The sequence below is a fragment of the Sus scrofa genome, chromosome 2 (assembly GCF_000003025.6).
Source record: "Sus scrofa isolate TJ Tabasco breed Duroc chromosome 2, Sscrofa11.1, whole genome shotgun sequence".
In the NCBI taxonomy this organism is placed as follows: domain Eukaryota; kingdom Metazoa; phylum Chordata; class Mammalia; order Artiodactyla; family Suidae; genus Sus; species Sus scrofa.
This window is the reverse complement of record NC_010444.4, coordinates 123,770,759-123,796,602: the sequence shown is the minus strand read 5'-3', so window position 1 is coordinate 123,796,602 and position 25,844 is coordinate 123,770,759. Positions and strand designations below refer to the sequence as shown.

Below are 25,844 nucleotides of genomic sequence, written 5' to 3'. Positions count from 1 at the left end.
AAAAAAGCAGTTTTTCCAGCTCCTAACTTGGCATGGCCTAGGCCTGAGTGAAAAATGGAAAAAGCATGTTAATCCTATCTGCAGCAAACAGCAAACCCTGCAGGGCAACAACAAGGCTTAATTATCTGTACTTTGTAACAAACAAAAAATTAGCACTCAATATGTGTTAAATAAAGAAAAACAAACACTTCTATTTTTGTTGCCATTTGATATTTTTATACGTCATGTTTTGCCATTATTTCCTTCAAAATGCAAAGGAACAAATCTCAAGAGGCTTTTTACAAAAGCTACTGTAAAAACCATTCCTACGCCCCCCAAATGAAGCCTCTGGATATTTTACTTTGATGACTTGACATTTAAGGAAAACCTTTGGAAAGTAATGTTGTTTTTCAGCCTGTTCATGTATGTTCTTTCCATTCTGCATTGTGGGTCTGTGCATTCCAATATACCAAGCACAAAGAAACTACATGATTTTTTTTTTTTTTTTTTTTTTTTTTTTGGTCATCATTATATCCCTGGCACCTCATTGACTTAAAAAAAAAAAAAAAAAAAAAAAAAAAAAAAAAAAAAAAACTTCAGTGAATATTAAGTTGACCTTTAAATTTAAAAATGAATTATTTCTAAGTCATGAGCAAGATACAAGTTTCAGTTGTGGAATTTCAATTCTGCGCATGATACATGTTCAAAGGTAGGGGCGCTAATTTCAACGTGGTTGGTCCAGGCAACTAGATTCAGCTCTGGTTAACAGTTTATACAACTCCTGGAAACAGAATTGAAATAACTAGTCGTTAAAACTCTCTATCCAGGTCGCACTAAAGATTCCACAGTTACACACTTCTGATTCATTTCTCATTTCCAATAAGTTTTAAAAGACAATTTTCCTTAAAATATTCTTCGTGATCATGCTTTCCTTTCTATTCCTATGGCCATCTGCCTGGCCCAATCCCCCAGGTTCTCACAGAAGAGTCACTAAAGCAGGCATCTATGCAAACTACCCTGATTCTCAGATTTTGCAATTCTGATACCGTATTCCCAGTACTATCAAAGCTATTTTTCTTAAACAAGCATATTCTATCATATTTTTCAAAACTATAGTGTTCTGTGATTTTCCTGTTTATCAGGACAAAGTCTATCTGACATATATTATTTTCTGTAATCTAGCTTAAAAAATCTAGGCACCATTCTTGACTTCTCCTTTTCTGTTGCCAGCACTCCTTCTAAATTAAGCTTGAACCCATCACCAGGTCCCATCTGTTCTACTCTCAAATTCAAAATGACTAGCATCTCTCTCTCAGACTACAGCACACCTACATTATTCTCTGGTTTTTACGTACAGGACAGCATAGCGATGAAGAGCACAGATCACTTCTGTTTAAGGCCTGGTCTTGACATCGAATAACATTGTAAACTTGGTCAAAGTAACTGACCTCCTGGTGTCTTACTAAGTTTATCTCTAAAAAAGGGGATAATTATTATAGTACCTCATAGGGTTGTTATGAGGGTTAAATGGGTATTTATAAAGTGCTCAGAATATTCTGTGACACATAGTAAGTGCTATATAGGTGGTATCTTGGTGATGGTGATGAGTGATCCACTACTCAATTTGCTATATACACAAGCAACAGAATCATCCTATAAAAATATGTCGCATTTGATAATATTCTTACCTGAAACTTTTAAAGTATTTCTATTAATTGTACTAAGAATGAAATCAAACTTCTCGGCTCTGCCCCTCAGTGTCCAACACGATCTGGGTCCTATCTGTCTAATTCATCTTATGCTATTTACCTTCTTCCTTACTTGGCTTTGGGCTTTAAATTTCTTCTAGCTTTTAGAACCCATCAATCTAGTTTTTTTCTTATCTGTTCTATCCTCACCCCCTCACCTATCTGGATTCTTCTAAACCTTTATATGCTGGCTTGAAAGTCACCTCCTTAGAAATGTTTTCCCTAACCACTCTACCAACAATACCCTCCTATCTCTGATATTCACTGCTATTGCATCTAGTTCGTATCTTCATCTGTTAGCAGCATTACTACTACCATTACTTACCACAAAGTTGCTTCTTAAATTTATTTGCTCATTTGTTTTTTTTGTTTGCCACACCCAACTGGAAGCCACATGAGGGCAGTATAACACATCTGCCTTATCCACCACTGACTCACCAGCACTGGATAGAGTACATGGTGTGCATGCCAACATTATTTGTTGAATGCTCACTCCATCAATGGTTTTAGTTTTTTTCAACTATTTGTCTCTACTCTCAGATTCTTGCTCTCCACTATGTTCAAGACACTTGCCTTCTTTTGCATCAAGGTACACTATTTCTATCTCTGAGATTTCATTTAACAGGAATACTCAACCCTTCCAGCTTGGTCTGCCAAAATTCTGACAAAGTTGTCTTGCCCTCAATGATCTTTGGCTCCTTAGCATTTCTCTATCATTTAAAATTTCTCCACAAAATTATTATCCTTATATATTCACAACAGTAGCCTAAGATATATTGCCATCGTTTCTTCAACTAAACTCTGAATACATAGGCTTGTATAATATTTACTCATTCCTAGAGTTACTATGTCAAAGAATAGAACATTGATTTAGAATTAGTATCTGACAACTTCATATTTATTAGATATATTTATCAGATATCTTAGATAGCTTCATTAGAAGGATCTTAAAGAAAGTGAAGACGTATACATATATACTAACATTCTAAATAGCCAACCCAGCAAAACTTTCATCTTTAACACCTTAACATCTATTTTTTAAAAAAGAAATCCATTCTCCAGCTCAAAAGACACTTTTTTAAGTTTTATAAGAATTTGGTTGTGCTTGGGTGGTGATGACACCTAAGCTTCCCAAAGTATTCTAGACTAAAAATTGCAGGAACAAAACATACTGGAGACCATATGGAAACAAGTTCTGCAAGAATTTTGTGCAGTTGGCATCTGCTTCCATCAAACTTGGTATAGAAACTGATAAACTTGGCTTTTGGTTTCTTCTCTCAGGCTAATGCTTTAAGGATAGTTTCATCAAGGAATACTACTAGAAAGTGCTTTGCCAAGATCTTAAAAGCTGAGTTTTTTTGGTTTTTTTTTTTTTTTTTTTTTTTTTTAAGTTCAATGATAACGCAGGCTTCATTCTCATCAAATTCTCATCTTGTATCAAGGCCTCCATTTCAGTACAAACATCTGTAATTCTGAGTATCAGTGCTACTGACCCATGTGTCTTTGTCTAACGAAATCAGAGATCAGGTTTAAGAATAGCTTTTATAAACATTCTTGACCCTCAAAGCCAAAGGAAGATTTAATTTGTGACCAAGGCTATTGCTGAAGCTCTACATAGTCTCAGCTTCTCCCATGTACAAATCTTGCTCGAGGAGCCACTTAAACCTCACATTCAACAAAAAATTATGGGCAGCCAGCACTTTGCCAGGCTTTGTTCTGGATGCTAGAGACACAGAAGTAAAAGACAGGCAAGATCAATGTTCTTCAAGGGTTTTTGTTTCAATCCCCTGGTAATCTTAGCTCTTTCATCTCTGACTCACAACTGTACATCAAAATCTCTATTTTTTTTCATCCTTTACCTCTCTCAAGGTGGTAAGGAAAAATGCAATCTCTTTTTCTATCATTTACCCCCAATTCTTTTTTATTCATAATATTTTAACTTATCAAACATATCCCATCATACTTAATAATACCATATTTATAAATCTTAGATGCTATGAATTTTAAGAACACACCATTATTTTATGTACCGCTTATAGAAAAAAATACTTCTAACAATTAAATTTGTCATTCCTTTTGTCACTTGCATTTTTTAATTTTTATTATTTTTTGAGGTGTAGTTGAATTATGATATTATTCACTTGTAATTAGTATCATATTACAAAGATAGTTCATTTAAACAGATATAACTTTTGAAAAAAATCACAGGTGTTTATGTAAAAATAAATATAAACATAATAAATTACATCTAAAATTTCTTCACATTAATATTCCAAGTTACTGATCAATTCAGAGTCATTAAGGTCATTATTTTCCATATAAAATATTCCTTTGTGCCATCAAGATCCTTGGGGAAACAGCAATTTTTAACTGGGCCTCATTATTGTCTTCAGGATTCTCTTCCAAGTTATACATTACTATCAGTAGTAATATATAGATATATAGATATCTACATATTCACACAAAATTTTATGCCTATATATGAGTAGTAACAAATACATTGCAATTGCTGCCTAAATGACAGCAATTGCATGACACATTTTGATCTTACACATAAAAATGTGAAAAGAAAGGTGGTTCTTAGAAAGGAGAGATATCACATCAAAAATGTAAGCCAGTTTTTCTTTTTTAAAGATGTGTATTTTAGCCACAAATTTTGAAAGAATAGCACTCCTAATTCTGTCCATGCGAATCTTCAAGGGCAATGTGAGTCATGTGCAGATAAGCAGTGAATGTATGGCAAGTTCCAAACTCCCCAAATGTGATCATTCTCATCAGTTCCTAAGGTAGAAACAAGAAATATGTTCCCTTTCAAAAGTTACCAGTGTCTGCTGTTTGCTCTGTCTGAGGAAATGGCTCAAAAGTGAAGAGAAGATCTGAGACTGCCTACAGAATCAGCTTTGCCAAGAACCTTAATTTAGCATTCTAAAATCTTAGAGTTGGTAGAGAAGTTGTAGAATGTCTAGTCCCAATATCCTCCTTCGGCATGCAGGAAACCCAGGCCTGCAATCACAGAGAGTTGCTAGACTGAAAGCTTGCCGAGCCTTCTGCCATTGCTTTTCTCCCACAACTTGCAAGCCTTCTCTGGGAGTCATTCTAGCACTTCCGGAAGAGAAGTAGTCCCTTACTCATTCTCTCCAGGTGATAGACACTGTTGGCATTGAAAGGACGCTTACTGCAATATGGCTCCTCTGGGCTTGATTGAAAAGGACAGAAAAATGCCTTTTCAAACATTCTTAAAGCAGAATTTGAAATCATCTAAGGACCTCTAGGAAAGACAAAGCTGCCTAATGAGTCGTAATCAGAAATCTGGAACAAAGTGAAGTAGAAGTCATGGTCAAGACCCCACCTGCCACCTGATTTTGAAAGCAAAGTTTTATTGGAACACATTCATTTCCATTTGCCTCTGTATTGTCTATGCCTCTTTTCAAGCTATAGCAACAAATTTGAGTGATTGCAATGGAGACCATGTGGCCTAGAAAACAAAACATACTTATTATCTGATCTTTTACAGAAAAAGTTGGTTGACTTCTTACCTGGAAAACAGGCTTTTAAGGACAAAGGACAGAAATAATAACAGGCTGCAGCTTTAGGCTCCAGAAAAGATTCTATGAATTGACAGTAAGGAAAAGACAATTCTCGTTTAACTTAGCTGTAAACAGGGCACTCACTGTCCATACCTCAATTTGCTAATTCATGATTCCATAGAACAGAACACACACACATAACATACACACAAACACTTCTGCACACTTTCAGAAGAAAGGGAATGGCCTTTATTCAGTTATCTGCCATGGCAACTTACTGTCAAGCTCTAATTTAACAATATATTTATTTCTTCAGCTATAAAGAATTCTTAATTAGCCTCTTGATTCATTCACCTGTTTCCCAAACCCTTGTCCAGTGTGTTTAAGCTCTCTTGCCAAATTTCCAACACCCCTATTCCTGAGTCATTCAAAGTTGTCATCTGTCCCTCTGCATTACTTCTACAATAAAATTCTTGTCTGATAGACATTAATACTTTACTGAATACATCCTGTATATAGTAAATCTCTTTCAAAATAAATAGGCTACCGAAGTTCTGTTAATAACAATTTGTACATTAAAATACTGCTTTTTAAAATGTTTTAAATTATCCCAAATTGATGAATACGTAGGATTTTTTATAATATAATTTTATATTTATCAGGAACAGAGACTTTTGGAATAACTGTGCTCCTCAACACAAAAATATCCACTTATGCTGAGCAAATCAAGGGACTGCCTTGATGGTGAAAACTCAACAGGGCTCTTGTAGCATTATCCATATAAATGAATGAAGAATTTAGCTCACAAAAGAACTATTGGATTGATTGTCTATCAATTTACATAACGATTCTATATTAAAAAGTGAAGAACATTCCTGAGAAAATGTTGTAAAGCTTATAAAAGTTAGGATTTGGGACACAGTACAATTTCTAAACTGATGTGGTAATCTACTAGATGGAATATATACCCCTAAATAAATGCCTCTTTAAGAGCACAATCTCCAATGGCCTTAATGTGCCACCTGCTAATATTTTACAGGCATACCCTGCAAGAATAGAAACATCCTGAATTGCAATTCATTAAATGAGTCCCTCAACCACACTTGAAAAAAAAAAAAAAAATTCTGAACTCTAATTGATTCTGTAAACTTTCCAACAGAGAGCTTTATGTATGCTAATAGTGTTGGCCAGCAAACATCCCCAACAATTTTGCTGGGTAAGTAAACCTAAGAGAGAGGTTGGCAGTCATCCCCACTGAGGTTCTTCTAAGCCTGCAAGAATGTCTTTAAATTCTGCAGTTGGTGAAAATACCCTGCTAGATAGTCACATTTTCAAATCCCTCATTTTCCTCCCAGCTTATTTTATAATATTTTGGTTGATTTGCTCTCAATCCAAAATAAAGTAAACTTACTGAGGATTTATGAGAACATATAAAAGATCTAGGGATGCTGAAAAGAAATACACGAAAAACAAATATGGCACTGGGACACTCGATAAAACATGCAATAGAGTTGCAGAATGTAGAAGAACAAATTTACTTGAATAAAGAAAAACACTATCCAAAAAATAAGATGCTGGATGAAGTGGGAGAGAAGGCAGGAAACAGAAGAAAGAGGGTAAATATACAGCTCATATAGAGCAGAACCCCTAAATGTGAGAGCCTATAAACACTGGAATGACTTAACAGTCTTCTTGAGGGAGTTGTAAAATGTTTTGTTCCTGGAAATGTTTACACAAAAGGTACGTAAATTGATGCAGAGAAGTAATTTATTTGACATTTCTAGATGTCCTTCCAACCCTGACTCTATGATTTGGGAACTTAAGAATGACTAAGGTGATGCCAAAAAATAAAAAACAAAAGAACCCATGCTTACGTTAAACACGCGCAAGATTTATGGTCTGCCTCAAAACATTTTTCCAGAGTAACATGGAGTGAATTTCAAATGCATCGTCCTCTGTTGGTAATCGTTTAAGTGCTAAGAGTGACTCAGAGCAATTGTGTAACCATATTCAGTCTATACATATTAATTGCCCTTCTGGCTTTCTTTATATTCTAGACCCAATTTTCTTAAACTCCAAATCAAATAGCTGTCTCACCGGCTCTCCAATAGTTTTCATTTAAAAAAAAAAAATAAGAATTTCTACAGACTTTGCCAAATTATTTCCATATTCTTAATGACAGGACCAGTCTCAGTTAAACCAGCTAAAGAATTTGTTTTCAAATTTCACAAAACGTTGATCCACTGTAAATGCAATTTTAGTCTACATTATGAGGTGTGCCTTCCTGGGAAGCAGCAGCATGCTTATATTTTCATTTCCACATGAAATAATGGGTTAGATTTAGGGAATGCAAGTTTATTATGAATTTTCCTTCATTTCTCTGAGTTTTCAATAGTATATGTATCTATTTTCTTTCTGGTCCACTACACAAGAAAAATTTTTGTATTAATTTCCCATCAGGCAAATAAAAATGAGGCTCTAACAACAATCAAGCTCCATGGTAGCATCATTCTTCACAATCTTATCCTTTATTTACTCCCTAATCTATTGGCCCATTTAGGGGTTAACACTGCCTTTTTCTAAGGCCAATTTTCAATTACATATAGTATTTAAAAGTTGTACAGAATATTCAAACCTGGGTGAAATTTCCACCAGGATTATATTTAAACTACTATTTCCCATTATCATTTCAAGTGAGCTTTTTTTTTTTTTACCCACTCTGAATGATACTGAACTACCCAGTCATTATTCCTTTGGACAACCTCTGCTATTTTCTGTTCCCCTCTTCCTTTTACTCTAGTAATTACTTGCTTTCAGTTCTTTTTATAGGCCAACCAATTCATCACATACATTCAGTATTTTCTCATAATTTTCACTCTAAATACTGTCTCTGACATCTCGCCAATATCCTATTGGGTCTCACTATTTCTGCTTTTATTTAAATGCTAATTATTTCCATCTTGGGCATTTTGGAAGGATTAATGAGTACGTGGGAAAACTGATGGCCCTAAAATTTTAAGGTTATTAACCCAGCTAATCATTAACTCTCAAAAAAGATCCTTATAAGAAAGATGGTGATTATTGTTCCTGTAGCATCTTTAATTAAAAATTTGTAAAAAGGACCTATTTTCTCTGGTTCGACTGGTTTTCGGATATAATAGGTTTCATGAATTTAAAATAAATTTAGGAAATGTCAAAGAATAATTTAAAGATATTATATGCCAGCTAGCCATTTTAATTTTATGCAAGGGAAACCAATAAATAGATTAATTTCATTAGATATGGACATGTGAACTGAAGTTTGGCACTTTCCATCAGCCTATACATGGAGTAAAACATGAGCCGCTATAGCTACCAACCTGCAGCACCCCCTGAGTGGAGCTCAGGTGGAGACCAGGAGTGAGGCACTCTGTGCACTGGGAAAACTGCAAGAACAAGCCTTCACATAGACAATTTTAGGGGAAGATTTTATGTGCTCAATTCTTGCATCTCCTCATATCTAGAAAAACACTAAAATCCTTCATGGTGATGTCTGTTCCTTGTGACTTGTATTTAACATACGTAAAATAGTTTTGAATTCCAACAGCAATACCTACAACAAACCTGCTAAGTAAAGTTTAAGATTTTATTGCCATTCTGCCCTTTGAATGCTTTCTACAAAGGCTTGTTTAAAGTTACTTGAATATTTACCTTGTGTGGTTGTGTCACCAATTTCATAACAGATTAGGTTCATTTATATGTGTTTCATGAGATCACCAACAAATTTTTGTAAAATGTGTGTATGCTGCATGTACCTCTCCCTCACCTTTATCATATCCTGATATTCCCTCTTTTCCTCCTTGGGTGGTATTTCAACCTGGTGTAATTAAGGATAAAGAATGTCATAGTCAGCTGTAAATGCAGTCACCTCCAAGGGTGAGAGCCAGGGAGTCCCGCAGGCTATGAAAACTCAGGATACTGGCCCAGATAGCTGACGTGCATATCAAAGGAAAGGTTTCAGTGAGCCCAGGCCTCTTTCGTTCCTGCTCCCCTGCCCTTTGTGGCAAAAACTCCTACACATCCTAGCTCCTCACTCACTGTCTCAGAGCAGTTTCTTGGGGCTACCTGAGATGCTGTTTCCTGGGCTTAAGTCCTAATTTCACCCCAAATAAAACTTAACTCTTAACTCTCAGGTTGTCTGTTTTTTCAGTCGACAGAAAAAACCAGAAAAGCAGAAGGCGCAATTGATTGAGAAGAATAAACCTTGTTGTGTTTTCCCCTTGGCCAAGAAAAAGCTATCAAAGAGCCAATCAAGATATTCATAAAGAAACAATTGCACCCACTATGGGCTCTGAAAAGCAGGGCGAGATTTGCAATGAGGCACCTACAACCCTATCCCTACTTAATAGCTTTGGGCCCTTCGCCCTGTGAGAATGTCTTAACTCCTTCCAGTTTGATCTAACTCAGACCCCAAGTGTAATTGGCCATCAAAATGTCAGTGCCCTCTGATAAAGATTGTTGAATGAGACATTGCTTGGGGAAAACTGACCTTGTATTAGCATGTAAGTTTGTGAACATAGATAGCAAAGTCACACAAAAAGCTTATGCAGCTATCCTCTGTGGCATCCTGATGTGGTCTCCTTAGTCTCGGAGTACCTTCTTGTGACTAGAAGAAGATGGGATCGGATCTCCTTGTACTTTTCCTACGTAGACCTGGAGCAATGATTTTGCCAAAGACCCTCATTTCTTTCTCTTGGTGAATGAATTTAGCAAACAAATTCAGAGCACTAGGGGTACTCATTGCTCTAAGAGTACTCTTATTTCTAGACCTTTTCCATTTACAGAGCAAAAAAACATACCCATGCTTTCAAGTCAAACTCAATGGCACCTGATCAGATCAAGATCCACGTGGAGATAATAGGCTTTTTGGGGGGCTCTGTACCTAATTTTGTATCTCTTATTTTTCTTAGACATTCTACACAATAGGGTAAGCTTCAAGGCTCACAAAAACGGTACAGCACCACACCCTAACATTGATCCTTCTTCATATACTACAGTATCATTTTTGTAATGTCTTCTCTCACAGTGACAATCTGATTCCCAAAAGGGTCAGTATATTAACTCACTTTTCTTTATCTAACATACATAAAACAGTTTTGAATTCCAACAGCAATACCTACAACAAACCTGCTAAGTAAAGTTTAAGATTTTATTGCCACTCTGCCCTTTGAATGCTTTCTACAAAGGCTTGTTTAAAGTTACTTGAGTATTGACTTTTTGTGGTTGTGTCACCAATTTCATAACAGATTAGGTTCATTTATATGTGTTTCCATTTAATTTTAGGGTTTTTTAATTTAGTGTAATTTAATTTCATTTTCATTAAAGTATCTACAGGACTCAAAACTCAAAATAATAAAACTAGAGATAGTATTCCTCTCCTTAACCCCTCCAATCTGTTCCTACTCATCTTGAGGCCTCTGTTCTCAAATGTCTCGTTATATCTGACTCCTACGAGGAAAAGCAGACATACTCCCAGTTTGTCTCTGTCATACTTAACTTGCTTTATTTTCCTTAATACTACCTAACACCTCAGGATATAATTTTATATATGTTTTCATATGTATATACATATACATATGTAGGTACACACAAATATATATATATGTGTATATACATATACACATATATATATAATCTGTCTTTTACTAGAAAATTCCATGAGAATACCTTGTTTCATTCACTGTTATAGTCCAAATATCTAGAATAATCCTATGCATAGCAGATATTCGAAACACATTTTTGTACGAATTTCGTGAATGAATAACATATTTTATACAAATGAGAGCCACTGTACAAAGATAATTCCAAAACTTATCTTTTTTACACAATACCTCCTGGAAATCAATCCACATGAAACTTCGCTTCATTTGCGGAAAGCTACAGATTATTCCACAGTAAAGCTATAGTTCATTTAACCTATTCCATGGTAAAGCTAGTTCATTTAACCTATCCTTTTTTTTTTTTTTTTTTTTTTTTGTCTTTTTTGCCTTTTCTAGGGTCGCTCCCGCAGCATATGGAGGTTCCCAGGCTAGGGATCAAATCCAAGCTGTAGCCAGTGGCCTACGCCAGAGCCACAGCAATGCAGGATCCGAGCCATGTCTGCAACCTACACCACAGCTCACGGCAACGCCAGATCCTTAACCTACTGAGCAAGGCCAGGGATCGAACCCACAACCTCATGGTTCCTAGTGGGATTCGTTACCCACTGAGCCACTATAGGAACTCCCATTTAACCTATTCTTTATTGAATGGCATCCAAGTTGTTTCCAGTCTTTCACTGTTGCAGACCTGCTGTAATGAATATCTATATACTTATACTTGAGTTCATTTTCATATTTAATATATTTTAAATGTTATATTCAACAAAAGTTGGTGTGTAATCAAGAATAAAGAAAAATTTAGATTTAGAAGATAAATATGATTTCATTGGTAGCTTATGGTACAATTTCCTACTTACAGTAGCTTCAGATTAAGCCACAGAGATATAAACTGATTTCATGCAACCTAAATAGTATTGTATCTGGGCACAAATGCTTGGGAAGAACAGAATAAAATGATTTCTAAGGTCCTATGTAACCCCAATACTCCATGGTATCCTATGCTCTATCAAATATGCCAGATTTATTTTAACCAATTTTCACTGATCTTTTAAGATAATAATGCATAAAATGCTAGAAGTCTTTTGAAATAGTTAAGTATTCACATATACAGGTTGTATTACAGCTCTTTAATTCATATATATATATATTATATATATATATAATATATATATTATATATATAATATATATAATATATATAATATATAATGTATATATTATATATAATATATATAATGTATATATAATATATATATAATATATATATAATATATATAATGTATATATATATAATATATATAAATATAATATATATATATAATATATATATATATACACTTTTTCATTTCCACAAAAAAGAAAATCATGGACTTGGAGAATAAACCTGTGGTTGCCAAGGGGAGGGGGAGGTAGTGGGGTAGATTGGGAGCTTGGGGTTAATAGATACAAACTATTGCTTTCAGAATGGATTAGCAATGAGATCCTGCTGTGTAGCACTGTGAACTATGTCTAGTCACTTACAATGGAGCATGATACTGTGAGAAAATAGAATGTGTACATGTATGTGTAAGTGGGTCACCATGTTGTACAGTAGAAAAAAAACTGTATTGGGGAAATAACTACTAAAAAAGATGGATATATGTATATGTATAACTGATTTACTTTGCTGTATACCCAATATTAACACAAATTTCTAAGTCAACTATACTCCAATAAAATTTTTAAATAAATAATTAAATAACAATTTTTTTAAAAATCACTCATATATTTATAGTAAAAATAATGACAATAATGGAAAACATACTCAATTTTTGTAAAAAAATCTGTGAGTCCATAATGATACTGTGAGAAAATGAGAGAAAGAGAACAGGACAAACTGTGCATGTACAAAGTAAAAGCCCAAAAATGTGAACAATTTGGAAATCTAGCAGAGAGGTAGGCATTCAATCATTCTTTAGAATACTTAAAAAAAAAGAAAAAAGCTAGGGAAACATAAACAAATAATGAAGATAAGTTCAAATGCAAGGACCAGCTACATGGCAAAATGCAGACATCAATATCACTCTCACCTTTTTGTTACTCACCCTACATTCCCACTATAAAAGTAAGTTGCAGTAAATTAGCTGCTCTGACAAAAGCAAATGTAACTCCTTATACAATGCTATGTATAATGCATTCTAAAAAACTATTTCATTTTAAAACACAAAATGTTACATTTGGGGATTTCCTGGGAAGTGGAGGTGACATTTGATACTAATCCAAACATAAATGTGAATACTGTAATAGCAGCATATTTTACGGGTCTATTTGACGAGCAAACTACATCATAATCCTAATGAAAAGCTGTCTCTATAGAAATGCATACTGAACATGGAATAGTAATAACTTTGACATTAGCATTTATTCTCAATACAAAGGTGATTTGGGTAATGTTACATAACATATTTTTCAGAAACATGTCACATTAAACTAAGCAGGGCTGGCCTGTTTTTGCTTCATTCCCAGGCTTCCCTTCTCACTTTCAGATGATTCCCACAGCTCAAGTGGGTCTCCATCCAAAGGAGGTGTTATTTTTTCAAAAGTTTGCTTCTCCTCACCACCGAAAGCTTATCTCAGTCATGTGTCTGCTCAATCTTCTGCTCCCTGATTCTACAGTAATGCACAGAAATTCACCTTCTGTATCCATTTCCTTCATGGTCCACAGTATTTGCTAGCTAGCATTATAAATCATTCCTGCTTAGCATACTAATTAGGAGAACTAGTTGACCACTTCCTAAGGGTGTTAACTGCAGCCTTCTGAAAACAACACCATGGCTTTCTACTGTCTGAATTACAACAAAGTTATTCTTCAGCTTCCTCTGTGAGCCCACAGACCTGTGCACAACTTTGGGAAACACATTCCTTAACAGCAAAGTTATTCCTCTCAGTCTTTATCTAATCCCCATTAAACCAAGTTCCTTAAGAGCAAAAATCATTTATCCTGAACATTTTTGTATAGCCTAATACTTAGCACATTCTAAATGCTCAGTAAGAGACTATGGAACTTAATCATCAAACTGAAAACACTTAGTTCTGGAAACACATAAACCTCAAAGTAAACACTGCATTTCAAGAGATTCTTTGTTTTGGAAAATATTAAATTAATATTAGGAAGGACAATCACAGAGGCCAAAGACCAGAAGCTTTCCCAGTTCTTGGAAAAACTGCCTGTTGTTGAGAGTGGGTAGATTCAAAACAGCCTTTTAGATGAAGAAAGGGAAGACCTATGGGAGGAGCATGCTCAGGGCCCAACGTGGAGATAGTCCAAAAAACAATACATTTCAAAAGAACAGAATTGAATCTTCACTTTTAGCCTGGTGATTCTTGTTAACTCAGAAGAAAAAAAAAAAAACAAACAAAAAAAAACAACCCGAGATAATTTTCGAGAAGAAAAGTACAATAGCTCACATGTGACTACCAATTTCCTCCTAGAGCTTACAATTTTAACCTGTTTAATATCCTGGTCCTACAAAAAAGCAACAGTGTCTCTAGAAAATGAGAGGGAAAGAACAAATTGTCTTGAAAGGCAAACAGCAATCACTGCACTAATATCTATGGTATACTGCAGTAGGGACCAGATTCTAAAAATTTTAACTATGTGACACAATGTGCAATAATAGAGTTCTCTAAACTTGAAAGATCCCAAGAGTAAAAGGAAAACTGAGGTGAAAGCAGAAGACCAGAACTCTAGGCCGCAGCAATAGCTGCTGTTCCCCTGAGCAAAGATCTTACCTGTATCTCTGATTCTTGATCTAAATCCTGCATACAGCAGACGAGATGCAAGTTTAAGGTTCTTTCAAGGATATTTAAATAACTCCATGTTTAATTTGTTCTCCTTTGGGACTAAAAGTAATATGAGGTGAAACGGCCCATAAATTGTAAAAGTATGTACGCGTTTCGAGTGATTCCTGGCGTACACTGCCCAGATCTCGCTCTCAAGACCAAAGCTCAGATTTCACAGCTTTATTCTCAGCTAGGGGGTGGGCCAGCTGCAGATGGCTTACAGCTGAGTCCCTCTCAATGAATTAACCTCAGGTACAGGGGGAAGATAACACTTCTTCCTAAGAATAAAGTAGCCTCCAGCTACCAACCAATGCAGAGATACAAGGGCTCAGCCCTCTGGCCACCATATGGGGCAACTCTGAAAGATCATACTAGGTCTAAAACAACTTAAGGATTCAACTGAAGCCTGCTGAAACTACAGGAGAGCAAAACTTCTCCCAAGCCCAATCCTGCTTCTCTCACTCCCTTATAGGTATCATGTCCAAGCACATGCCCCAAAAGCCTCCTGCCAGCACATCTTTATCTCAGGTCTGTGTCCCGGGGAACTCAACAGGTGGTCCTAGAAAGCAAATTAGAAAAATGGAATTGAGGGGAGCTGATGATAAGGCTTGCTTCATTGGTGGTATCTAGAGTACTGACAATTCCTGGCATGCTGCAGTGGTGTGATTATTAAAAGTTTTACCTGTGGTTAACTGAGATGAGACAGTTGTGTGTCAGAAAGCACTGGCAGGTGCAGTGTCTTAGGTACTTGAGAGTATTAGGGAAAAAATAATGATAAGAATTATAGAATCTGACAGCTTCTGTTGACTACTACTAATGTGCTGTAGAAATTCAAGGATAATCTGAAAGGGATTTATCATTTAAAACTAAATGCAAAAGTCAAAGGGCTTCCTTGGAAGCATGTAAAGAGATTCTCATCTAATGCAGCCAGAGGGTAGAAAAAGCTTAAGATTGGGCTCAACACTGAATTGTAAGGAAAGCAGGGGTCCAGAAAAGAGATACTGAATTCCCAACCCCAGCAGGTGAGCCATGCAAGGTGAGCCCTGAGACTTGGAAAGGAGACACCTGGGTTGAAATTCTTGAGAATCATGACCCCTCGGATCCATCTAGCACTGTAGAAGAGATTTGCTCTTCTCCAAGCTTGGTATTCTGCCCTTGGTGTTAGATGATGCAGAGCCTTGTACGAGTCTACCCTACAGCCACTCCTAGCTACAAGACTTACAATTAAGACCAAAGCACTGTGTACCCCAGTCAAGAAAGTTCTAGGCCTGCTAAGGGAGAACAGAGATGCAGGACCTGGCACATGTGACTCAGGAGAACCAGGAGTATATGTATGGGGCTGGATCCTGAGGGTACTGGGTCAAGGAGCATGAAGTTGGGTAAGGGAGAGTTGATCAACCTCTCTTGACATTCTCTCTTGACACAGGAGATAATAATCAGGTGAGAACCCTGGGATATGGTGCTAACACATTGCTAAGACAGCTCTTGGATCCTCGAAACAGCAGTGGCCCCCACTGAGAGAACAAGAAATGTGAGAAAGGAAACAAAATGATCCAGGAGGTAATGTGTCGGAGGGACATTCTAATACTTTGGGGGGTGGGGAACCTAGTCACTGACCATCTGTGCTCCATGGAAGGGCCTGAAGGCAATACTGTTTACTGAAGCAATGAGGAATGTGTTGGTGAAAGAAGTACCAGAAATGGTGAGAAACTTACTGGTAGCTATTTTCATTAATACAGGGATAATTGTAGGAGATGCTGTATTGACCTACTGGACAGTGAAATGAATTATGTAATTCTAACATAATACATGCAATTAATGGAATTCAGAGCTGGCCATCCCGCAATGTTCTAGTCTGGCATGTGGGTTATTTTAAGCAGAAAACAAGCAAGGTCCAAAAGACTTAGGAAAAACCTTTAAACTTCCCCCTAAGTGCCTAAAAATAATTGAGCTAGAAGACCTAAGCCAAGAAAGAGGTGCACCATAGATAATTATAGTAAAAAAATGGACTAGGTGTGGTAGACAGGAATGCAGCAAAGCCCATTTGATCAAAGTCCTCTCTGTGTCCCATTGTCTCTAGATGGTCCAGCAAATATTTATTTACCAAACATTTTCTTTTCTTCTTCCTATGAATCACTTTACCTGCCTTTGAAGCCCCAAACCCCTACCTTCTCTCCCTAGGACAGAATGATGCTTATACTTCATCTTGCCTTGCTGTCTTTGAAGTTCTTCACGCTTATGTGAGGTCCGCATATATACAGAATAAATTTCATTTTATCTTGTTAATCTGCCTATGTCATTTTAATTATTTGACCAGCCAATTTAAAAACTATGGGGGAGAATATTTTTCCTTCAGAATACTTCAGAAACCAGGGGTACACAATCATCAAAATGAGGGACAAAGTAGGGTTGCAAATATTATCTTATCATGTGCCAATTTTTTTTTTAAAGGATTTCCTGATCTCTATTCTGGGATGCAATTAAATTACTTTAAAATGTTTGATTTTTTTTTTTTTTCTGTCTTTTTAGGGCTGTACCCTGGCATACGGAAGTTCCCAGGCTAGGGACAGAATCAAAGCTGCAGCTACCGGCTTACAGTACAGCCACAGCAATGCCGGATCCAAGCCACGTCTGTTACGGCAACGCCAAATCCTTAACCCACTGAGTAAGGCCAGGGATTAAACCCCTGAGTCCTCATGGATACTAGCTGGATTCGTTAACTGCTGAGCCATGACAGGAACTCCTAAAATGTTTGATCTTTGTAAGGATTTATTTTAAATTTGTTACAAGGAATGACAGCAGTCTTTGGAGGTAATTTTGCCTCACTAATGAAGCAATAAATGCCCTTCTGAGTACCCCACACAACACCCACCCCCATGTGGCTGATGGGAATTCCAGCAATGCCTGGCCCTCTCTGTCCTCAGCAGTTGGGGGGAGTATTTTGACTCCCTTTGGTCATTCCTCTACCCAGCTTTGAGAAGTCAGCTGAAGATCCCAGACTCTCAAAGACGTTTGGAGTTCTCTCTGTCTCTCCATCTCACTCTCTGCAGCTCTCTCCTCTCCAGTATTTTTCCCTTAGAACTCTAATCACACCAGCCCTCCTAAAGTCCCAAATCTGCCTCCTTAGCTCAAAATATTTACAAGTGAGAAAACAAGACTCTAAGAAAATGAAGCATTATCATCAAATTGATTGTTTAATGCATCAGTCCATGCAAATCTGTGTGAATTTTCGCAAATAATTATGAGTAGGTATGATCCCCTCTCCCAGAAATCCCAGACCTATCTGAAATACAGAGTAAGTACACTTCGTAGGAAGTTTAAGATGTTCAACTAGCAGAATAGACTATAAAACACATATACCTAAAAGCACTGAAATTCTAAGATCATTTCAATCTGCAAAACCCAATACTTTTATGCCCCAGATAAACTGCCAATACCTGAGCTCCCAGCATTCTTCCTGGCCTCTATATCACAGACTTTTGTGGTAAACAAGGATGGGATTCCTGGCCAACATGCACCCTTATTTTCAAAGAATTTTTGCTCTCCCGTAGTCATGGGGCCCTGCAGTCACATCACAATCACAATACTCTTGTACCCACAGGAGTAGTTACACAAGTCAAGATAAGCCTAGAGAATTCTGTACCTACCAGAAATTTGGAATGAAACCCAGAAGTATCAGTTAATTTCTTTGGTGCTGACCTGAAAGGACATTTATAATTGCCTGCAGCTGTCACATGGAAAAACAGAGAAAGCTGATCCATAGTGAGAAGAAACTAAAGGTGAGATGCAAAGAAAAACAGATGATTCGGGAGAGAGAAAATGAGGTTATAATGGCTTTACAATTCTCAGTAATCCCCTGTGTGAGATTCATCTATTGCTCCTGACACTGAGTTCTGATAAGAAACTGTTTTAATAAATTCTCCCTTTCTACTTAAACTAGTATAACAGATAAATTGACCTAGCCTACCTTGTGGGATGTAATCAAATTGCAACTTTACGTGTCTCCAATTGTTCCTTTACAATTTATTCAGTGAAAGAAAATTTTTTTCTTGCCCTTGAATGAAATTCTTTCTCTAGTAAACCCCATAAATTTTTGTTCTCATTTAAAATACAGCATCTTGCAGTTCCTGTCATAGCACAATGGTTAACAAATCCGACTAGGAACCATGAGGTTGCGGGTTTGATCCCTGGCCTCACTCAGCGGGTTAAAAATCCAGCATTGCCATGAGCTGTGGTGTAGGTCACAGAAATGGCTCAGATCCCATGTTGCTGTGGCTCTGGCATAGGCCAGCAGCTACAGCTCCAATTAGACCCCTAGCCTGGGAACCTCCATATGCCACAGGTATGGCCCTATAGAAGACAAAAAAATAAATAATTAAATAAATAAAATATAGAATCTCCTCCAGTTACTTTAAAATCCAAAAACTGCCCCAGTTCTCTAAATTATCCAAGTCTAGATAATAATCCCAACTCAACTTTCCTCTCAGACTACTACTGAAAGGTGCAACTTGCACTGGAAAGGGGAAGTTAAGGAGGCATGTCATCTTTCTTTCTCTACTTACTATTGTTACTGAACTGAGGTTTGGCTACTCATTGCTCAAGAGAGACAAATGTCAGTAGAAAAAAAAGTTGCTTTAATCAGAAAAGCCACCAATCTGGGGAAAAGTGGACTCATGTCCAAGATCAACTCTGAAGATTCTGCTCAGACATGACAATCTTTAAAGGGGAAAGAATCTCAGTGACTCATGGAGGCAGCAGGTTGGGTTCTGCATCATTCTACATTGAGAGCAAACTGGCAGGATCCAAATATAATCTTGCCTGCATGATCTGCCTGCAGGATTGCTAAGAGAGCTGTTAGCGGCAGAGTACCAGTCATTTTTTAACTGCTTAATTCTTCATTCTCCTTTTTTTCTAGGAAAAGAACAGTTTAGGCAAGGCATGGTATGCATTCAGAAGAGCGTAAGTCTGGGGTTCGGTTAGAATATCTAGTAATCTAATTTCTATAATCCGGTTCTTTTAAGATTAGAGGGAAACAGAAATGGGCAAACAGAAAAGGGACAAAAGAGCTGCCTTCACCGTGTCTTCTTTGCTAACTTCAGTTTCTGACATCTCCAGGGTCGAATCCAGGTGGAAAAGGGGGCTTGGGGTCAAGAGGAGTCATACAGGAAGTGTAGGTATATGGCAACGGGCCCTTCTCAATGACAGATGTGCAGAGCTGACCTATCTCTTTGTAAACTTTCCTGAGGAATACTTCTCTCACCTCATGCTAATCCCTCTGGCTCCGATTCCTGCAATGTGATGAATACCCATTTTTAGTAGCCTTTCCTCTGCAACCCCTAGGTTCCCAGGGATCCAGGTAATTAATACCACACGAAATTCCTTCTTGGGATACTTGAGATTTCAGAGAGGTTCTCTTGGGCAGAACTGCAAATGGCTTCACCAATTCTGTCTTTCCTGTGAGGTCTATCCCTGGTGTATGGAAAGAACACATTCTTTGCACAGCTGTTACCAGGAGGAGGTTATACTTCCAAGAGTCCTCTGAAGGCTTTCTTTGCTCTGCTGCCACCAGCTGACAGCAACAGCCTCTCACCTAGACCAGTAGATATATCTTACATTTTCTGAGTTGTCCTATTGAGATAGCACCACCCTTAAGTCTTTCTCAAGGAGAAATGGGAATCAAGGCAAGAATTTGCAAATCCTTTCTTTTTCTTCCTTGGATCATTTAATGCACTTGTCCTTGGTCATGGTCCTTGAGAGAAGACCAAGAGTTTAAAAAAAAAAAAAATGTGCCCAGAATTCTTGCCATGGCACAGTAGATTAAGAATCTGACTGCAGCAGCTCAGGTAGCTACAGAGGCACGGGTTTGATCCCCAGCCCAACACAATGGATTAAAGGATCTGGCATTGCCACAACTGCAGCGTTAGTCATAGCTATGGCTTGGATTCAATCCCCAGCCCAGGAACTTTCTATCATATGCTACACGGATGAACATTAAAGAAAAAAAAAAAAAAAAAAAAAGCTGCCTTTTTTTTTTTTCCATTTCAGTATAGGACCTTTGTTTGTGTGTGTAGCTCCCATTGAATCCTCGTGTCACAGGCAAAAGTTACCTTTTATTATGTAACATTAAAATTAGTTAGTTTCTGCTATTACCCTTCCAACCTGTGCCCAAAGAACCTTTAATAAAGTACTTCCAGTATTCACAGTAAATACCTATATTAGAGGCTTTGCAAACCTAAAGGTGTATCTCACTGTTGAATGATTGTGAATGTTCACGGAATGTAACAATTTGCTGAGTCAAGAATGTGAATCACATTAGCTAAGCAATGAGCTAGCAAACCATTCCACATCCTTATCCATATGTAATCTTGTTTCTTTACCCAGAATGGAATAGAAAGTAAATCTTGTGAAGTGGTTTAAGTAAAAGACCATTCTTACTTAGAAAACAGAAGTTGTAAAAGCATCAAAGTGTCAAAAGTATCAAAGGCTAGGATATGACTGTGCCTTAAATCTATGATTATTATAACACACTAGATCATTCATTCATTGAATAAATAGCATTTGGGCACCTAGCCTGTGCTAGCCATTGTGATGGGTGCTCAGTATAAATACTGAATAAAATGAGCATGATTTCTGCTACTTTGAAGCTTCCTATCTGTATTTGCCCTAGCTAAAAACAAGGGAAAAAAAGATTCATGAAATTATTCTGCCAAAGCCATACTTATTCATCAAGGAAGAAAGAAAATTGTGATGAAAGGTAAATCTGCTTAATTTATGGTGTGAAAATATGCCCAGGAAACATGTGCCTTTAGTGAAAAATGTAAATCCTTAGAAAGCCAGGTGCCTGTACAAGTTCTTTTCATGAGGCAAACATAAATGAACTGACCTTTAACAGAGTAATGGTAAAGAAAAGTAGAGAAATATTTTTGCTGTGTATAATATGAAGTTAACAGGAAAAACAATAAGGTAACCATATTTCTGCAGAATTGCTCTTCCATGGTCTGAAGAAACTAATGGAAGATGAAGCTTATAGCCCAGAATAAATGCTCAGTGTCTGCTGAGGAAAATGCCTGCAAATACACACATGCGCACACACACATACGTGTGCACGTGTGCATGCACACATCATATGTAGTATACAGAACCGCCTTCCTTGTTGATCAGTGCTGCTTTGCTCTTGTACATTCAAGTAGGATTAAGGTTGATATTATAATAATGAAATGCAAGACGCTATGGGGTTTATTTTGTTAGCAGAAATCTGATTATAAATTTTATAAACTACCTTATTCCTCTATGTATGGGGCTACATGGACATTTCATTCACATTTTGCTGTATTAGAGAGATATACAGAACATGGATTCTGAAGGATTATCCCAAAATTGTCGAGAGACCTACCAGTTGTACATAGTGCCAACTGACAGTAAGTCCTGGAGTTCCCTAGTGCTGATACCTAGAAGCTGTAAATCATGAAAATTTAGAAACCTGATTTAAAATACTTTATCAAAAATGAGTGCAAAGTGCTGGTAACCTGCATCGTTACTTCTAAAATCTTTGCATGTACTTAGCTGTGGCCTGCTATGATTTAATTCTAATTGTTGATTCCTTACTAGATTTTTGAAACCACAATAGTCTTTGTGGAACAACTCCCTATTAGGGCTAAATTGTAATCCAGCCTAGGACACTCTTAAGATCAAAAGGAGAAGCTATAAATAAATACACAAAAACAGGAGTTATAAACCACCATGTAGCAACTCATGGTCTTACTAACTGGGTTTTCAATCCAACTATCCAAATGCAGAGTGCAGGATATTTACTTTCCTTGAATAGATGGACAAAAATACAACTCCAAAGGAAGCAGAGAAGATGCCGGAATGAGAGGAGATAGAGACAATGTGTGGAGGCTCATGACGGAGCCATGCGTATCCTCAACTGCTTAAGCTGCTAAAGATAGTGGCAACAGAAGAGAGGAAAAGGGCTCGATGTGACATCTCACTGCCCACACAGTGGCCACCTTGCCCCAGAGGATAGCTAACTCATCAGCTCTCTGAGTTAATAACTAGAGTGTTCAGGGGGGGTGTGAGGTCAACTCACGAACCATGCAATTCCATAACAGGAAAAACCAGAACATGTGGAAGCAAGAGCAGATCCCGAAGAGCAAGTTTTACCAACTCACTTCTCTAGAAATTGTGACTTTATGGGATTGCTTTGGGGAAATTTAGGCCAGTATGATTTGCCAATTATTTATTTTAAATATAATTATTCTCTATATCAATATCTATACTATAGAACTTTTTATGTCACCAGCACTCTGATAGTAGGGTTATTTATGTAACTCAAGATTACTGCTTGGATATACCCAGCAGGATTTGTTTAAATAGAGTGGTCAAAGAAAGCCCTTGGAGGAAGTTTCACTTGCTCCATTCTCTGTGACTACCTCAAGGTTCTCACTCTCTTTTTTTTCCACTTCCTCAAATTTCTTTTTTTTTTTTTTTTTTTTTTTTTGTCTTTTTGTCTTTTTGTTGTTGTTGTTGTTGTTGTTGCTATTTCTTGGGCCGCTCCCACGGCATATGGAGGTTCCCAGGCTAGGGGCCGAATCGTAGCTGTAGCCACCGGCCTACGCCAGAGCCACAGCAACGCGGGATCCGAGCCGCGTCTGCAACCTACACCACAGCTCACGGCAACGCCGGATCGTTAACCCACTGAGCAAGGGCAGGGACCGAACCCGCAACCTCATGGTTCCTAGTTGGATTCGTTAACCACTGCGCCACGACGGGAACTCCCAAATTTCTAATCTTTAGTGACGTACACTTAAGCATTCATTTCTTTATTTGGTTACCTTATTTTCCACTTTTACTCCCTCTTATCTTGTATATGTGGCCTTTCAGCATAGTATTCTTAAGGAAATTCACCCTTTTTTTGGCATATGGATATTTAAGTCCAGAGTTTATTCATCATTAATCTCATGTTCACAACTTTGTCACATTATGCTAAAAAATACTGTTTAAGATTTGAAACAAGGGTCAAAGAATATTCTCTAACCTTTTATTTTAAATTTCTTGTATGACCAGGATTGTTTTTGTTATAAAAAGTAATTGAATCAGCTCATGAGGCTACTTGTCCCATGACTATAACTTGGAATACTTTACTTCTTCCCTCTGACTCAATAGTGTTACAGGATACTTCTCAACATGGACAAAGCACCTGCAGCATAAGTTTCAGCCATAAGAAGGTATTTATAATCATTTTCTGTAAACCAGTTCAACACATTCATTAAACTGCATGCTGCAGGGAATATAAGCTTAGCCTTGCTCCTCTGACCTCACAAGCCAGCAGAGTAGAGCAATTTTCTATCTTTTTTTAAATTTAATTTTATTGGAGTATAGTTGATTTACAATGTTATATTAGTTTCAGGTGTTCAACAAAGTGATACAGTCATACATATAAATATATCCATTCTTTCTTCCCATATAGGTTATTACAACTTATTGAGATTTTTTTCCTGAGCTATATAGTAGGTTCTCATTAATCATTTATTTTCTATAGCAGTGTGTATATGTTATTCTCACCCTGAAATTTGCTTTCATTACTATGTAACACAAACATGTCCAAGCTTCATTAGTCTATTGGTAATAAATGGAGTTCATATTAACAATAATAACTCTCATTTGACTCTCTTGTCTGATTGCTGCAGCATGGCCTTCAACTTCATGCTGACCCCCCACTAATATTTCTGGTATCTGCCAGGAACTCTATCCTGTTCCTCTCAAGTAGCACAGGAGTTCTGCAGTTTCCGAGAGGCACTGCAATCTCACGCCCAGAACACGGTACCTTCAATGTGGATTTGTAACCTACTCTTTTCCTAGTACCCAGCTTTGTTATTGACTTGGCATATTGTGCCTGGATCTTGCTATCCTCAGTATCTTCTCCAAAGAGGCACCTCAGGCCCCATGCAAACCCTCATCTTTTCAGTTGGCAACAGTTGGCTAAATAGCATAGATGGCCTCTGTTTATTTGGACCATGGCACTGGAGGCCTTTCACAGTGGTCATGTGTAGATAAGACAGGAGAGTCATGCTCAGCTTCCCTAGCTACCAATCTCATGGAAGGGGATAAGGTGGAGCCTCCACTTTTGGTATGAATTTGTTCTTCAACTAAATGACTAGAGTTAATATCATGCCTCCTCCAGATCATCCACCCTTTTATCAGAGGTCAAAAGGAATCTGATAATGAGGCTAAGACTGTATTTCAAGATGGCTTTAAATATCATCTCAACCCTCTATCAGTGGGTCCAAGAAGGAACCCCCTAATCTAACCACTTCCTACCCCCAAAACTCACACCTTTGCCACAATCTGTGTTGATTTAAGCAGGATTAATCTTATCGTTCCTTTTTTTTTTTTTTTTGCCATAATCATGGTATGCAAAAGTTCCCAGGCCAGGGATCAAACTTGTACCACAACAGTAACCCAAGCCACAACACTAACAACACCAGATGCTTAACCCACTAAGCCACCAGGGACGTTCTTCCTTTTATTCTCTCTAACCTTACCATAAGAAGCCAGAACCCCAGGATATTATCCTTCACCTACACTCTAATCTCCACTAGTAAATATAAATCATATTCCTCATTCCTTTCTCCACCTCCACCCAAATTTCAAAAACTCTTCTACTCTTTCTTCTGAAATTCACCATTCATCATCCTCAAAATCCCCCATCTTAATATTCCTCAACATTTACTTCATTGTCCAACTCTAACAAAAGTTGATTATCCCCTCAAGAAAATCCTTCCTCTGCAAGCATTTCAAGTGTTGGAGTTCTTTTTTCTTTTCTTTTTTTTCTTTTTTGCTTCCCATGGTCTTAATCGGATTGGTATGGAGATCCTCCTATTTTTTTATTGCCACTTCTACTCTATTCTTCCTATGACCTCCGTGTTAGTAAATCCAGTACTCAGTCTTTATCTCATGTCACCTCTCAGCCACATTTGATGGAGTGAAAACTTGCACTCCCTCAATGTACTTATTTCAGAAGTTCCCTTGTGGCACAGCAGCTTAAGGATCTTGCATTGTCACTGTAACCACTAGTGTCACTCCTGTGGCACAGGTTCAATCTCTGAACTGAGAATTTTCACATGCCAT

At 37.3% G+C, this 25,844-nt stretch overlaps 1 long non-coding RNA gene across 1 annotated transcript in view; it reads left to right on the top strand.

The window, feature by feature from the left end:
* LOC110259452 overlaps positions 1 to 18,840 on the top strand; it is a 37,657-nt gene extending 18,817 nt beyond the window's left edge. Inside the window, exons 2-3 of the long non-coding RNA XR_002341863.1 lie at positions 16,141 to 16,274; positions 18,316 to 18,840. This is a non-coding gene — a long non-coding RNA (uncharacterized LOC110259452). The remainder of the gene's footprint in view (positions 1 to 16,140; positions 16,275 to 18,315) is intronic.